The sequence below is a fragment of the Rhipicephalus microplus genome, unplaced genomic scaffold (genome assembly GCF_043290135.1).
Source record: "Rhipicephalus microplus isolate Deutch F79 unplaced genomic scaffold, USDA_Rmic scaffold_733, whole genome shotgun sequence".
NCBI classification, from domain to species: Eukaryota; Metazoa; Arthropoda; class Arachnida; order Ixodida; family Ixodidae; genus Rhipicephalus; species Rhipicephalus microplus.
Window position 1 is genome coordinate 17501 of NW_027465289.1, and position 15066 is coordinate 32566.

General features: G+C 61.2%; 1 non-coding gene across 1 annotated transcript; it reads right to left on the reverse strand.

Annotated features, from left to right (window-relative positions):
* Window positions 1-779: 779 nt before the first annotated feature.
* LOC142795562 (small subunit ribosomal RNA) lies at window positions 780-2594 on the reverse strand. Its single transcript, XR_012893121.1, has one exon. It is a non-coding gene; the product is annotated as a small subunit ribosomal RNA (ribosomal RNA).
* Window positions 2595-15066: the final 12472 nt, after the last annotated feature.

Sequence of the window (15066 nt, forward strand, 5' to 3'; positions counted from 1 at the left end):
GTGGCGAATTCAAAAGCCGGCCGGCGCTGCTGCAACCATTACGGTCGGTACGCATACGCCGCGGAGGGCGGGACGGTCATCGGAGCGTGCGGTTCCTCCATCGAGTACTGCGCACCTCGGCCGTCGCATCGCCGTGCCATGACCGGCCGCGCGTCAACGCGAACCGGTGCCAGCGAGATCCCTCGCCTGCAAGAACCGACCGGCAGCCTCCGTCACCCGAGGACGCGGAGGCGCTTGCCGCGGACGGCGGGACGGTATGCACTGGTGCACAGCGGACCCGTCACATCGCCAGTTCCTTGACCGACCGCCGACGCTTGTGCCGTTCCTCTCGTACTTGGCAGTCGCCGCGCGATTGTCGGGTCTCGTTCTTGCACGCTCGAACGGTCGGGAGGGCACTCGGCTGGCGTTTCGGGAACGCGCAGCCTCGCCTTCTACCGACGTAACCACGACTCGCCGTTCGCGCTCCGCCGCTCCTGTTTACAGTACTAGGCGGTCCCGCAGCGGTCGGGTCGCGCATTTCGAGCGCTTCGAGCCACGGTGCAGTGGCGGGTCGAAAGCCGACCTATGAGTGCGTTGCGCCGTTTGTACCCGCGTCCGCCACCTGGCCGACCGTCCAAGGTCGCGGTGTTGGCGTCCGCTGGGCGCAACAATTTGTCACGGGGTGCCGCTCCACATTCAGGCAGCCCCGTGGGGAAAAGCCGACCCCGCGTCCAAACGGGGTCAGCGGCAGAAAGTGTCGGGCGCAGACGCAGCTGAGGCGCTCACCCTTCACAATCCGTTAATGATCCTTCCGCAGGTTCACCTACGGAAACCTTGTTACGACTTTTACTTCCTCTAAATGATCAAGTTTGGTCATCTTTCCAACAGACCGGCGCAACCGAAAGGCCGCGCCGGACATCGGTCCGAAGACCTCACTAAATCATTCAATCGGTAGTAGCGACGGGCGGTGTGTACAAAGGGCAGGGACGTAATCAACGCGAGCTTATGACTCGCGCTTACTGGGAATTCCTCGTTCAAGGGGAACAATTGCAAGCCCCTATCCCAATCACGAAAGAAGTTCCACGGGTTACCCAGTCTTTTCAGACAGGGATAAAGACACGCTGCTTCCTTCAGTGTAGCGCGCGTGCGGCCCCGGACATCTAAGGGCATCACAGACCTGTTATTGCTCTGTTTCGTGCGGCTAGGAGCCGCTTGTCCCTCTAAGAAGGTTGTAAGGTGCTGGGAACCCCGCACCTATTTAATAGGCTAGAGTCTCGTTCGTTATCGGAATTAACCAGACAAATCGCTCCACCAACTAAGAACGGCCATGCACCACCATCCACCGAATCAAGAAAGAGCTCTCAATCTGTCAATCCTCCCAGTGTCCGGGCCGGGTAAGTTTTCCCGTGTTGAGTCAAATTAAGCCGCAGGCTCCACTCCTGGTGGTGCCCTTCCGTCAATTCCTTTAAGTTTCAGCTTTGCAACCATACTTCCCCCGGAACCCAAATACTTTGGTTTCCCGGAAGCTGCCCGCCGAGTCATTTGAGTAACTCAGGCGGATCGCTGGTTGGCATCGTTTATGGTCAGAACTAGGGCGGTATCTGATCGCCTTCGAACCTCTGACTTTCGTTCTTGATCAATGAAAACATTCTTGGCAAATGCTTTCGCAGTAGTTCGTCTTGCGACGGTCCAAGAATTTCACCTCTAGCGCCGCAATACGAATGCCCCCGTCCGTCCCTCTTAATCATTACCTCGTATTCCAAAAACCAACAGAACAGAAACGAGGTCTTGTTCTATTATTCCATGCAAGTTTATTCAGGCGACTCGCCTGCGTTGAGCACTCTAATTTTTTCAAAGTAAAAGCACCGGCCATCTCGAGGCACACAATGAAGTGCACCAAGAAAGAACCGGCATGATGTTCAGTCCGAGCCGTCGCATCGGGTAGATGCACTACTCGTCTGGAACTGAGATCCAACTACGAGCTTTTTAACCGCAGCAGCTTTAGTATACGCTATTGGAGCTGGAATTACCGCGGCTGCTGGCACCAGACTTGCCCTCCAATTGATCCTCGTTAAAGGATTTAGAGTGTACTCATTTCAATTACGGGGCCTCAAAAGAGTCCCGTATTGTTATTTTTCGTCACTACCTCCCCGTGCCGGGAGTGGGTAATTTGCGCGCCTGCTGCCTTCCTTGGATGTGGTAGCCGTTTCTCAGGCTCCCTCTCCGGAATCGAACCCTGATTCTCCGTTACCCGTAACAACCATGGTAAGCAAGTAACCTACCATCGAAAGTTGATAAGGCAGACACTTGAAAGAAACGTCGCCGGCTCGTGGCCATGCGATCAGCACAAAGTTATCCAGAGTCACCACACAATACGGGCCGAAACCCGATCGATCTTGGTCTAATAAAAGCACCCGTTACCCAAAGGGCTCCAGGCTCACTGCATGTATTAGCTCTAGAATTGCCACAGTTATCCAAGTAGGAAGAAACGATCTAAGGAACCATAACTGATTTAATGAGCCATTCGCGGTTTCGCCTTATTTCGGCATGTACTTAGACATGCATGGCTTAATCTTTGAGACAAGCATATGATTACTGGCAGGATCAACCAGGTAATCGTTCGACTGCGCGTCCGTCCTCGCCTTCGGCGGGCCGGACGCAGTCTGTGTGCGGCGGAGGCCACCTTCAGGCGCCCCAACACGCTTATTTTGCACTCCGAGATGACGGCGTTCGAGCTCGCTACGGCACAACCTTCCCGAAAGACGAGTGGGAGCCGTGCGGCAAGAAGCACGTTCATGCTCGCTCTTTTTCGTTGCATCGACTCGGTCGCGCCGTGCGGGTTGCCCAAGCCCGCTGCACTGTCGGTGGACCGGCCGGAACTAGCAACGGAGCCGAGACTGCAAAGCCGCCAGACGACGGGTCACGCCCGCGTCTTCGGCGCTTTCGCATCTGAATCGCCCGAGGACGACACGGAACACACCTCGATATCGTGGTAAAACGGCACCGTCCGACAACCAGCCCCTAACGCATCAAGCGGATGAGGCTGCAGACGACTGCCGTGGATTCCCCTGGAGCAGACCCGAGGACACGCTTGACGAGGCCGAAGCCCGCCGCATATCAGACACCCGGTCGCTTTCGCGTACGCCGCTCACGAGAACCCCCACATAATAGCAGCGATAAGTACCCAGACCTCCTTGGGCACTAATACGAGCGTACTCGAGAAAATTTCACCGCGGGTGTGCCCCGAAACGTGTGGCACGTTGAGCGTGCCACAAGTCTACGTCGCTCTCAAACCCGCCGAGGTCGTAGAATTTGCGACCCTACTCACGAAATTCCCACCGAGGATACGGCCGCAAACGTACCGCACCTTGGGTAGGCCACGAGTTTGTGCAACACTACGCTGACGGCACAGCACCGAGGTCGTGCGCGCACGCACGGGAAAATTCCGCCGCGGTTTCTGCCGAAAACGTGAGGCACCACGACTCTCCGCAAGTTCGCGTCGACTGCGAAAGACCGAAGTCGTGAACGACGTGTCCGCTACTCGCCGCCGACACGCTGGACACCAAACGTACAACGACTCGACGGCGTCGTAGAGGCCCACGACGCGGTTTTCCTTAACGACGTCTCGGCGTGGCACCGACAGGTTAGAACGGCCGACCAACGTTCCCTGTCCGCCGTTCGGCTCAGTCGAAGGGCTCGGCGACTTCGGCAACGCTGCGAAGCCGCACGGTGACGCACGCCATGTCCCCATTTTTTTTTTTTTTTCTTTCTGCGTCTGCCGGGGTGCCCCTATAATAGCAGCGATAAGCACCCAGACCGCCGTGGGTCGCTCGCCCCGGCTGACGTGGTTTTTCGTACTCCTGCGGCGGTCGCCGTCAAGCACGTCCAAATACGCTACTTTCGTGGGCGCATTCACGCTCTTTCGCTTCGCCGGAGTGCCAGCACTCACTCTGCCAAAAACGGCGAACATCCGAGCGGCGGTTCCCACTTTTGCGTCGGCGTCGCAAACCCCGCCCCGGCAGACGAGGTTTGCCGTACTCGTGCGACGGTGGCCGGCGGGCACGTCGAAAGACGCCGATATCGTGCGCGAATTGGCGCACCTTGGCTTCACCGGAGTGCCGCCACTGACTCCTCCAAAAACGGCGAAGATCCGAGCGGCGCTTCCCACTTTCGCATCGGCGTCCCGAACTCCGCCCCGGCTGACGCGGTTTACCGTACTCGTGCGACGGTCGCCGGCGAGCACGTGGAAAGACGCCGATATCGTGCCCGAATCGGCTCCGTTCGGCTTCGCCGGAGTGCCAGCACTGGCTCGGCGAAAGACGACGAACATCCGAGCGACGGTTCTCACTATTGCGTACGCGTCGCAAACCCCGCCCCGGCAGACGCACTTTGCCGTACTCGTGCGACGGTCGCCGGCGAGCACGTAGAAAGACGCCGATATCGTGCCGGAATCGGCCCCGTTTGGCTTCGCCGGAGTGCCAGCACTCACTCGGCCACAAACGGCGAACATCCGAGCGGCGGTTCCCACTTAGCCGTCGGCGTCCCGAACTCCGCCCCGGCAGACGCGGTTGCCGAGCTCGTGCGACTAGCGACCGCGAAGCCGTCTCGCGACGCCGCTTTCGTGCGCGGCTCCCACTGCGACCTGGGTCACCCGAGGTCGACGAGCAAGAAAGAATGTCGAAAAAAAATTTTTTTTTTTTTTGCGTCTGCCGGGGTGCCCCTATAATAGCAGCGATAAGCACCCAGACCGCCATGGGTCGCTCGCCCCGGCTGACGTGGTTTTTCGTTTTCCTGCGGTGGTCGTCGTCAAGCACGTCCAAACACGCCACTTTCGTGGGCGCATTCGCGCTCTTTCGCTTCGCCGGAGTGCCAGCACTCACTCTGCCAAAAACGGCGAACATCCTAGTGGCGGTTCCCACTTTTGCGTCGGCGTCGCCAACCCCGCCCCGGCATACGCGGTTTGCCGTACTCGTGCGGCGGTGGCCGGCGGGCACGTCGAAAGACACCGATATCGTGCGCGAGTCGATGCTTCTTGGTCTCGCAGGAGGGCCGCCACTCACTCCTGCAAAAACGGCGAAGATCCGAGCGGCGCTTCCCACTTTTTCGTCGGCATCGCAAACCTCGCCCCGGCAGACGCGCTTTGCCGTACTCGTGCGACGGTCGCCGGCGAGCACGTCGAAATACGCCGATATCGTGCCCGAATCGGCCCCGTTTCGCTTCGCCGGAGTGCCAGCACTCACTCGGCCAAAAACGGCGAACATCCGAGCAGCGGTACCCACTTAGCCGTCGGCATCCCGAACTCCGCGCCGGCTGACGCGGTTGCCGAGCTCGTGCGACTAGCGACCGCGAACGCGTCTCGCGACGCCGCTTTCGTGCGCGGCTCCCATTGCGACCTGGGTTACCCGAGCTCGACCAGCAAAAAAGAAGGTCGAAAAAAAATTTTTTTTTTCTGCGTCTGCCGGGGTGCCCCTATAATAGCAGCGATAAGCACCCAGACCGCCGTGGGTCGCTCGCCCCGGCTGACGTGGTTTTTCGTACTCCTGCAGCGGTCGCCGTCAAGCACGTCCAAATACGCCACTTTCGTGGGCGCTTTCGCGCTCTTTCGCGTCGCCGGTGTGCCAGCACTCACTCTGCCAAAAACGGCGAACATCCTAGTGGCGGTTCCCACTTTTGCGTCGGCGTCGCCAACCCCGCCCCGGCATACGCGGTTTGCCGTACTCGTGCGGCGGTGGCCGGCGGGCACGTCGAAAGACACCGATATCGTGCGCGAGTCGATGCTTCTTGGTCTCGCAGGAGGGCCGCCACTCACTCCTGCAAAAACGGCGAAGATCCGAGCGGCGCTTCCCACTTTTTCGTCGGCATCGCAAACCTCGCCCCGGCAGACGCGCTTTGCCGTACTCGTGCGACGGTCGCCGGCGAGCACGTCGAAATACGCCGATATCGTGCCCGAATCGGCCCCGTTTCGCTTCGCCGGAGTGCCAGCACTCACTCGGCCAAAAACGGCGAACATCCGAGCAGCGGTACCCACTTAGCCGTCGGCATCCCGAACTCCGCGCCGGCTGACGCGGTTGCCGAGCTCGTGCGACTAGCGACCGCGAACGCGTCTCGCGACGCCGCTTTCGTGCGCGGCTCCCATTGCGACCTGGGTTACCCGAGCTCGACCAGCAAAAAAGAAGGTCGAAAAAAAATTTTTTTTTTCTGCGTCTGCCGGGGTGCCCCTATAATAGCAGCGATAAGCACCCAGACCGCCGTGGGTCGCTCGCCCCGGCTGACGTGGTTTTTCGTACTCCTGCAGCGGTCGCCGTCAAGCACGTCCAAATACGCCACTTTCGTGGGCGCTTTCGCGCTCTTTCGCGTCGCCGGTGTGCCAGCACTCACTCTGCCAAAAACGGCCAACATCCGAGCGGCGGTTCCCACTTTTGCGTCGGCGTCGTAAACCCCGCCCCGGCAGACGCGGTTTGCCCTACTCGTTCGACGGTCGCCGGCGAGCGCGTCGAAAGACGCCGATATCGTGCGCTAATTGGCGCTCCTTGGCTTCTCCGGAGTGCCGCCACTCACTCCTCCAAAAACGGCGAAGATCCGAGCGGCGTTCTCCACTTTCGCATCGGCGTCCCGAACTCCGCCCGGGCTGACGCGGTTTACCGTACTCGTGCGACGGTCGCCGCCGGGCACGTCGAAAGACGCCGATATCGTGCCGTAATCGGCCCCGTTTGGCTTCGCCCGAGTGCCAGCACTCACTCGGCCAAAAACGGCGAACATCCGAGCAGCGTTTCCCACTTTCGCATCGGCGTCCCGAAGCCCGCCCCGGCAGACGCGGTTTGCCCTACTCGAGCGACGGTCGCCGGCGATCACGTCGAAAGGCGCCGAATTCGTGCACGAATCGATGCTTCTTGGTCTCGCAGGAGGGCCGCCACTCACTCCTGCAAAAACGGCGAAGATCCGAGTTGCGCTTCCCACTTTTTCGTCGGCGTCCCGAACTACGCCCCGGCTGACGCGGTTTACCGTACTCGTGCGACGGTCGCCGGCGGGCACTTCAAAATACGCCGATTTCGTGGGCGCATTCACGCTGTTTCGCTTCCCCGGAGTGCCAACACTCACTCTGCCGAAAGCGGCGATCATCCGAGCGGCGGTTCCCACTTTTGCGTCGGCTTCGCAAACGGCGCCCCGGCAGACGCGCTCGTGCGACGTACTCGTGCGACGGTCGCCGGCGAGCACGTCGAAAGACGCCGATATCGTGCTCGAATCGACCCCGTTTCGCTTCGCCGGAGTGCTGCCAGTCACGGCGCAGAGAACGGCGAACAAGTGTTTTTTTTTTTTTTTCCTAGAATTTGTGTTATAGAAGGCACATTTGATATCGGACGATAATTTTCAACTTTATCACGCGCACCGATTTTCGTGTAGAGGTTTGCAAGTTTATGGGAATTTCTCCACTTGGAATAATGCGATTTAGTAGTACTACGAGAACTTCATGGATGTACTCAAGGGTACGGGGCAAGTCAGTTACGTCAACACCTGCAGATTTTTTACACTTCAAACTGAAAATTGTTGGTTGTGAGTCCTCGTGTGATATTAAAGGCCGATTCGCTAACACATAGAACAAAGAAAGAAAGGAAGAAAAAACGCCCGCGCTCGCTCAAGAAACCTGGGTTCGCAACAAGTGGCAACAACAAGCAACCGAGCGAGTGCGCCAAAACCCGTGGCGGCCGAACAAACGCGAAGTCCCAACCGCGTCAGCCGGGGCGGCACGGGACAGGAAAAATCACTTCAGCCGGGGCGGCGGGGCACCGAATAAACCTCGTCACCTCGTCGCAGGATAAAAGAGGAAACAAAAAGTCTAAACAGCGTCTGCTGGAGCGAATGCGTAATAAAACAACAACAACAACAAAAAAAAAACACCCGCGCTCAAGAAGTCTGCAATCCTCACAAAAGGCGACTGTGACCGAGCAGCGTCAGCCGGGGCCGTGCGGAAACGGAAAAACCGCGACTACCGGGGCGTCGAGGCACCGAAAAATCCACTTCAGCCGCGGCGAAAAAAAAAACAAAAAGAAAGACGGAGGGGGGGGGGGTGGGGGGAACCACGTCTGCCGGGGCGAAGGAAAAAAAAAAACGCGTCTGCCGGGGCGAGCCCGGGTGCGGCACCACCGGGAAAACTGTGGCAAACAGACATGGCGATCGAGTGAGTGGGCCGCCAGCCAGGCTCAGCCAAAAAGTGCAAAGTCCGAACTGCGTCAGCCGGGGCGGCAAAAACCGCGTCAGCCGGGGCGGCGCAAAAAACCGCGTCTGCCGGGGCGGCACGAAACCGCGTCAGCCGGGGCGGGGCGAAAACTGCGTCAGCCGGGGCGAAAAGAAAAAAAAAAAACGCGTCTGCCGGGGCAAGCCCGGGTGCGGCACCACCGGGAAAACTGTGGCAAACAGACATGGCGATCGAGTGAGTGGGCCGCCAGCCAGGCACAGCCGAAAAGTGCAAAGTCCGAACCGTGTCAGCCGGGGCGACGCAAAAACCGCGTCAGCCGGGGCGGCGCGAAAACCGCGTCAGCCGGGGCGGCACGAAACCGCGTCAGCCGGGGCGGCGCGAAAACTGCGTCAGCCGGGGCGGCGCGAAAACCTCGTCAGCCGGGGCGAGCGAAAAGGGGGGGGGGGGGAACCACGTCTGCCGGGGCGAAAGAAAAAAAAAACGCGTCTGCCGGGGCGAGCCCGGGTGCGGCACCACCGGGAAGACTGTGGCAAACAGACATGGCGATCGAGTGAGTGGGCCGCCAGCCAGGCTCAGCCCAAAAAGTGCCAAGTCCGAACTGCGTCAGCCGGGGCGGCAAAAACCGCGTCAGCCGGGGCGGCGCGAAAACCGCGTCTGCCGGGGCGGCGCGAAAACTGCGTCAGCCGGGGCGAGCCCGGGTGCGGCACCACCGGGAAAACTGTGGCTAACAGACATGGCGATCGAGTGAGTGGGCCACCAGCCAGGCTCAGCCAAAAAGTGCCAAGTCCGAACTGCGTCAGCCGGGGCGGCAAAAACCGCGTCAGCCGGGGCGGCGCAAAAAAACCGCGTCTGCCGGGGCGGCACGAAACCGCGTCAGCCGGGGCGGCGCGAAAACTGCGTCAGCCGGGGCGAGCCCGGGTGCGGCACCACCGGGAAAACTGTGGCAAACAGACATGGCGATCGAGTGAGTGGGCCGCCAGCCAGGCACAGCCGAAAAGTGCTAAGTCCGAACTGCGTCTGCCGGGGCGGCACGAAACCGCGTCAGCCGGGGCGGCGCGAAAACCGCGTCTGCCGGGGCGGCACGAAACCGCGTCAGCCGGGGCGGCGCGAAAACTGCGTCAGCCGGGGCGAGCCCGGGTGCGGCACCACCGGGAAAACTGTGGCAAACAGACATGGCGATCGAGTGAGTGGGCCGCCAGCCAGGCACAGCCGAAAAGTGCTAAGTCCGAACTGCGTCAGCCGGGGCGGCAAAAACCGCGTCAGCCGGGGCGGCGCAAAAAACCGCGTCTGCCGGGGCGGCACGAAACCGCGTCAGCCGGGGCGGCGCGAAAACTGCGTCAGCCGGGGCGAAAGAAAAAAAAAAAAACGCGTCTGCCGGGGCGAGCCCGGGTGCGGCACCACCGGGAAAACTGTGGCAAACAGACATGGCGATCGAGTGAGTGGGCCGCCAGCCAGGCACAGCCGAAAAGTGCTAAGTCCGAACTGCGTCTGCCGGGGCGGCACGAAACCGCGTCAGCCGGGGCGGCGCGAAAACCGCGTCTGCCGGGGCGGCACGAAACCGCGTCAGCCGGGGCGGCGCGAAAACTGCGTCAGCCGGGGCGAGCCCGGGTGCGGCACCACCGGGAAAACTGTGGCAAACAGACATGGCGATCGAGTGAGTGGGCCGCCAGCCAGGCACAGCCGAAAAGTGCTAAGTCCGAACTGCGTCTGCCGGGGCGGCACGAAACCGCGTCAGCCGGGGCGGCGCGAAAACCGCGTCTGCCGGGGCGGCACGAAACCGCGTCAGCCGGGGCGGCGCGAAAACTGCGTCAGCCGGGGCGAGCCCGGGTGCGGCACCACCGGGAAAACTGTGGCAAACAGACATGGCGATCGAGTGAGTGGGCCGCCAGCCAGGCACAGCCGAAAAGTGCAAAGTCCGAACCGTGTCAGCCGGGGCGACGCAAAAACCGCGTCAGCCGGGGCGGCGCGAAAACCGCGTCAGCCGGGGCGGCACGAAACCGCGTCAGCCGGGGCGGCGCGAAAACTGCGTCAGCCGGGGCGGCGCGAAAACCTCGTCAGCCGGGGCGAGCGAAAAGGGGGGGGGGGGGGGAACCACGTCTGCCGGGGCGAAAGAAAAAAAAAACGCGTCTGCCGGGGCGAGCCCGGGTGCGGCACCACCGGGAAGACTGTGGCAAACAGACATGGCGATCGAGTGAGTGGGCCGCCAGCCAGGCTCAGCCCAAAAAGTGCCAAGTCCGAACTGCGTCAGCCGGGGCGGCAAAAACCGCGTCAGCCGGGGCGGCGCGAAAACCGCGTCTGCCGGGGCGGCGCGAAAACTGCGTCAGCCGGGGCGAGCCCGGGTGCGGCACCACCGGGAAAACTGTGGCTAACAGACATGGCGATCGAGTGAGTGGGCCACCAGCCAGGCTCAGCCAAAAAGTGCCAAGTCCGAACTGCGTCAGCCGGGGCGGCAAAAACCGCGTCAGCCGGGGCGGTGCAAAAAAACCGCGTCTGCCGGGGCGGCACGAAACCGCGTCAGCCGGGGCGGCGCGAAAACTGCGTCAGCCGGGGCGAAAGAAAAAAAAAAACGCGTCTGCCGGGGCGAGCCCGGGTGCGGCACCACCGGGAAAACTGTGGCAAACAGACATGGCGATCGAGTGAGTGGGCCGCCAGCCAGGCACAGCCGAAAAGTGCTAAGTCCGAACTGCGTCTGCCGGGGCGGCACGAAACCGCGTCAGCCGGGGCGGCGCGAAAACCGCGTCTGCCGGGGCGGCACGAAACCGCGTCAGCCGGGGCGGCGCGAAAACTGCGTCAGCCGGGGCGAGCCCGGGTGCGGCACCACCGGGAAAACTGTGGCAAACAGACATGGCGATCGAGTGAGTGGGCCGCCAGCCAGGCACAGCCGAAAAGTGCTAAGTCCGAACTGCGTCTGCCGGGGCGGCACGAAACCGCGTCAGCCGGGGCGGCGCGAAAACCGCGTCTGCCGGGGCGGCACGAAACCGCGTCAGCCGGGGCGGCGCGAAAACTGCGTCAGCCGGGGCGAGCCCGGGTGCGGCACCACCGGGAAAACTGTGGCAAACAGACATGGCGATCGAGTGAGTGGGCCGCCAGCCAGGCACAGCCGAAAAGTGCTAAGTCCGAACTGCGTCAGCCGGGGCGGCAAAAACCGCGTCAGCCGGGGCGGCGCAAAAAACCGCGTCTGCCGGGGCGGCACGAAACCGCGTCAGCCGGGGCGGCGCGAAAACTGCGTCAGCCGGGGCGAAAGAAAAAAAAAAACGCGTCTGCCGGGGCGAGCCCGGGTGCGGCACCACCGGGAAAACTGTGGCAAACAGACATGGCGATCGAGTGAGTGGGCCGCCAGCCAGGCACAGCCGAAAAGTGCTAAGTCCGAACTGCGTCTGCCGGGGCGGCACGAAACCGCGTCAGCCGGGGCGGCGCGAAAACCGCGTCTGCCGGGGCGGCACGAAACCGCGTCAGCCGGGGCGGCGCGAAAACTGCGTCAGCCGGGGCGAGCCCGGGTGCGGCACCACCGGGAAAACTGTGGCAAACAGACATGGCGATTGAGTGAGTGGGCCGCCAGCCAGGCACAGCCGAAAAGTGCTAAGTCCGAACTGCGTCTGCCGGGGCGGCACGAAACCGCGTCAGCCGGGGCGGCGCGAAAACCGCGTCTGCCGGGGCGGCACGAAACCGCGTCAGCCGGGGCGGCGCGAAAACTGCGTCAGCCGGGGCGAGCCCGGGTGCGGCACCACCGGGAAAACTGTGGCAAACAGACATGGCGATCGAGTGAGTGGGCCGCCAGCCAGGCACAGCCGAAAAGTGCTAAGTCCGAACTGCGTCTGCCGGGGCGGCACGAAACCGCGTCAGCCGGGGCGGCGCGAAAACCGCGTCTGCCGGGGCGGCACGAAACCGCGTCAGCCGGGGCGGCGCGAAAACTGCGTCAGCCGGGGCGAGCCCGGGTGCGGCACCACCGGGAAAACTGTGGCAAACAGACATGGCGATCGAGTGAGTGGGCCGCCAGCCAGGCACAGCCGAAAAGTGCAAAGTCCGAACCGTGTCAGCCGGGGCGACGCAAAAACCGCGTCAGCCGGGGCGGCGCGAAAACCGCGTCTGCCGGGGCGGCACGAAACCGCGTCAGCCGGGGCGGCGCGAAAACTGCGTCAGCCGGGGCGAGCCCGGGTGCGGCACCACCGGGAAAACTGTGGCAAACAGACATGGCGATCGAGTGAGTGGGCCGCCAGCCAGGCACAGCCGAAAAGTGCTAAGTCCGAACTGCGTCAGCCGGGGCGGCAAAAACCGCGTCAGCCGGGGCGGCGCAAAAACCGCGTCTGCCGGGGCGAAATAAAAAAAAAAACAAAGAAAAAAGCCCGCGCTTAATCAAAAGAAAACAAAGAAAAAAGCTTGCGCTTAATCAAAAGAAAACAAACAAAAAAAGTTCGCGCTTAAGCCTGGCGGTGGAACCACCGGGGCAAACAGACCTGGCGATCGAGTGAGTGGGCCGCCAGCCAGGCACAGCCAAAAAGTGCAAAGTCCGAACCGCGTCAGCCGGGGCGGCGCGAAAACCGCGTCAGCCGGGGCGGCGCGAAAAACCGCGTCAGCCGGGGCGGCGCAAAAACCGCGTCAGCCGGGGCGGCGCAAAAACTGCGTCAGCCGGGGCGGCACGGAAAAACGAAAACCGCGTCAGCCGGGGCGACATCAAAATGAGGAAAAAAAAAAAAAAAACTGCCTTAGGACACCTGCGTACACTTTCATGCGTTTGGGCATATCTCTCTGTAACACGCGCGCCCCTCGTTACGCGCGGCACTCTGTTTTCTCCGACACCCATATTTCGGCGGCATGTGGCACGCGCGCCCGTCCCTACGCACGGCACACCGCAGTGCTTTCTCGATATTTTTCTTTTCCTCCAAACACCGTCATCTATAGGCTTTTAGTGACCTGTTGCTCGTGGCACAAGTTCGCTTGCTCTGACACCTCTTGCATGCGCACCGTTTTTGCGCACGGTGCTATGCCGCAAAGCACGGCAGTCGCATGCGTTTCTCTCAGGCACCTCTTTTTTGACACAACGCTGTGGTGCTTAGAAACACACGCGCCGCTTTTGCGCACAGAACTCCACCGTACAGCACGGTAGTCACGTTTGTTCCACACGAACAGCAGTGTGCATCGTGCTACGACACTTTGAAAGCTTTTTCTTCCGAGTCTCGACCGCGCTGTTCCTTTCGTACTTGGCGCGATTTTGGGACCAGCTTTGTTTAAAACCCCTACTGCGCGCGCGTTCCTTTCGTACTTGGCGCGGTTCAGGGTTTGTTTTCGAGCCCTTAGCCGCGCTGTTCCTCTCCGTACTTGGCGCGGTTTAGGGTCGAGCTTTGTCTCGAGCCCTCTCCGCGCCGTTCCTTTCCGTACTTGGCGCGGTTTAGGGTTTGTTTCGAGCCCTTAGCCGCGCTGTTCCCTCCGTACTTGGCGCGGTTTAGGGTTTGTTTCGAGCCCTTAGCCGCGCTGTTCCCTTCCGTACTTGGCGCGGTTTAGGGTCGAGCTTTGTCTCGAGCCCTCTCCGCGCCGTTCCTTCCGTACTTGGCGCGGTTTAGGGCCGAGCTTTGTCTCGAGCCCCTACCGCGCGGTTTCTTTCGTACTTTGCGCGGTTTAGGGTCGAGCCTTGTTTTGAGTAACTGACCGCGCAGTTAGCGCGGTTCAGAATCGAACTTGTTTCGAGCTCTTACCGTGCAGTCCTTTCGTACTTGGCACGGTTTAGGGTCGAGCCTTGTTTCGAGTCCCGACCGCGCGGTTGCTTTCGTACTTGGCGCGGTTCAGGATCGAGCTTTGCTTCGAGCCCTTAGTTGCGCTGTTCCTTTCGTACTTTGCGCGGTTCAAGGTAGAGCTCTATTTCGAACCCTTAGCGCGCTGTTCCTTCCGTACTTGGCGCGGTTTAGGGTCGAGCTTCGTGTCGAGCCCTCTCCGCGCCGTTCCTTCCGTACTTGGCGCGGTTCAGGGCCGAGCTTTGTTTCGAGCCCCTACCGCGCGGTTCCTTTCGTACTTGGCGCGGTTTTTAGGGTCGAGCCCTACTCGACCACGTGGTTCCTTTCGTACTCACGGTGGCACCAGGTCAAACACACCTCGACTTTTGACCGCGCGGTTCCTTTCGTACTTCACGCGGCTCAAGCCTTTTCGGGTCCCGACCACGCGGTTCCTTTCGTACTTCACGCGGCTTTGGGTCCCGTATGGTGGTTCCTCCATTTTCGGGCGAACCCGAGCGAACGGGGCCATCTGGCTATGCGGTTTTGCACTCGTACAGTCTTTGCGATCTCGCAGGAAGGATGAACGTTTCGGTTTCGTACCGCGGACAAACCTTCCAGTCAGAGGCTAAGCCTCAATAGATCGCAGTGTGGTGGCTGCTCTACTACTTACGACCTAAGTCGTCTTCAGACGATTTGACACTGCAGCGATTCAGGCCAGCCATAGCCCCGGAGAGCGACCAGTGGCCTCGTCAATACTCGGCCTCCGGTGTGGCGCTCTCTGGGTTCATTTGGCGTCATCGAGCCGGGAAGCGCGGCGGCCCGCCGCGCTCGACCCGGCGCTAATCTTACCCGCATTCGCCGCAAGTGCACACGATATCGTTGCAGTGCTTAGACGGGATTCTGACTTAGAGGCGTTCAGTCGTAATCCCACGGATGGTAGCTTCGCACCACTGGACTCTCGACCAAGCACGTGAACCAAGTGTCCGAATCTGCGGTTCCTCTCGTACTGAGCAGAATTACTATCGCAACGACCGGTCATCAGTAGGGTAAAACTAACCTGTCTCACGACGGTCTAAACCCAGCTCACGTTCCCTATTAGTGGGTGAACAATCCAACGCTTGGCGAATTCTGCTTCGCAATGATAGGAAGAGCCGACATCGAAGGATCAAAAAGCGACGTCGCTATGAA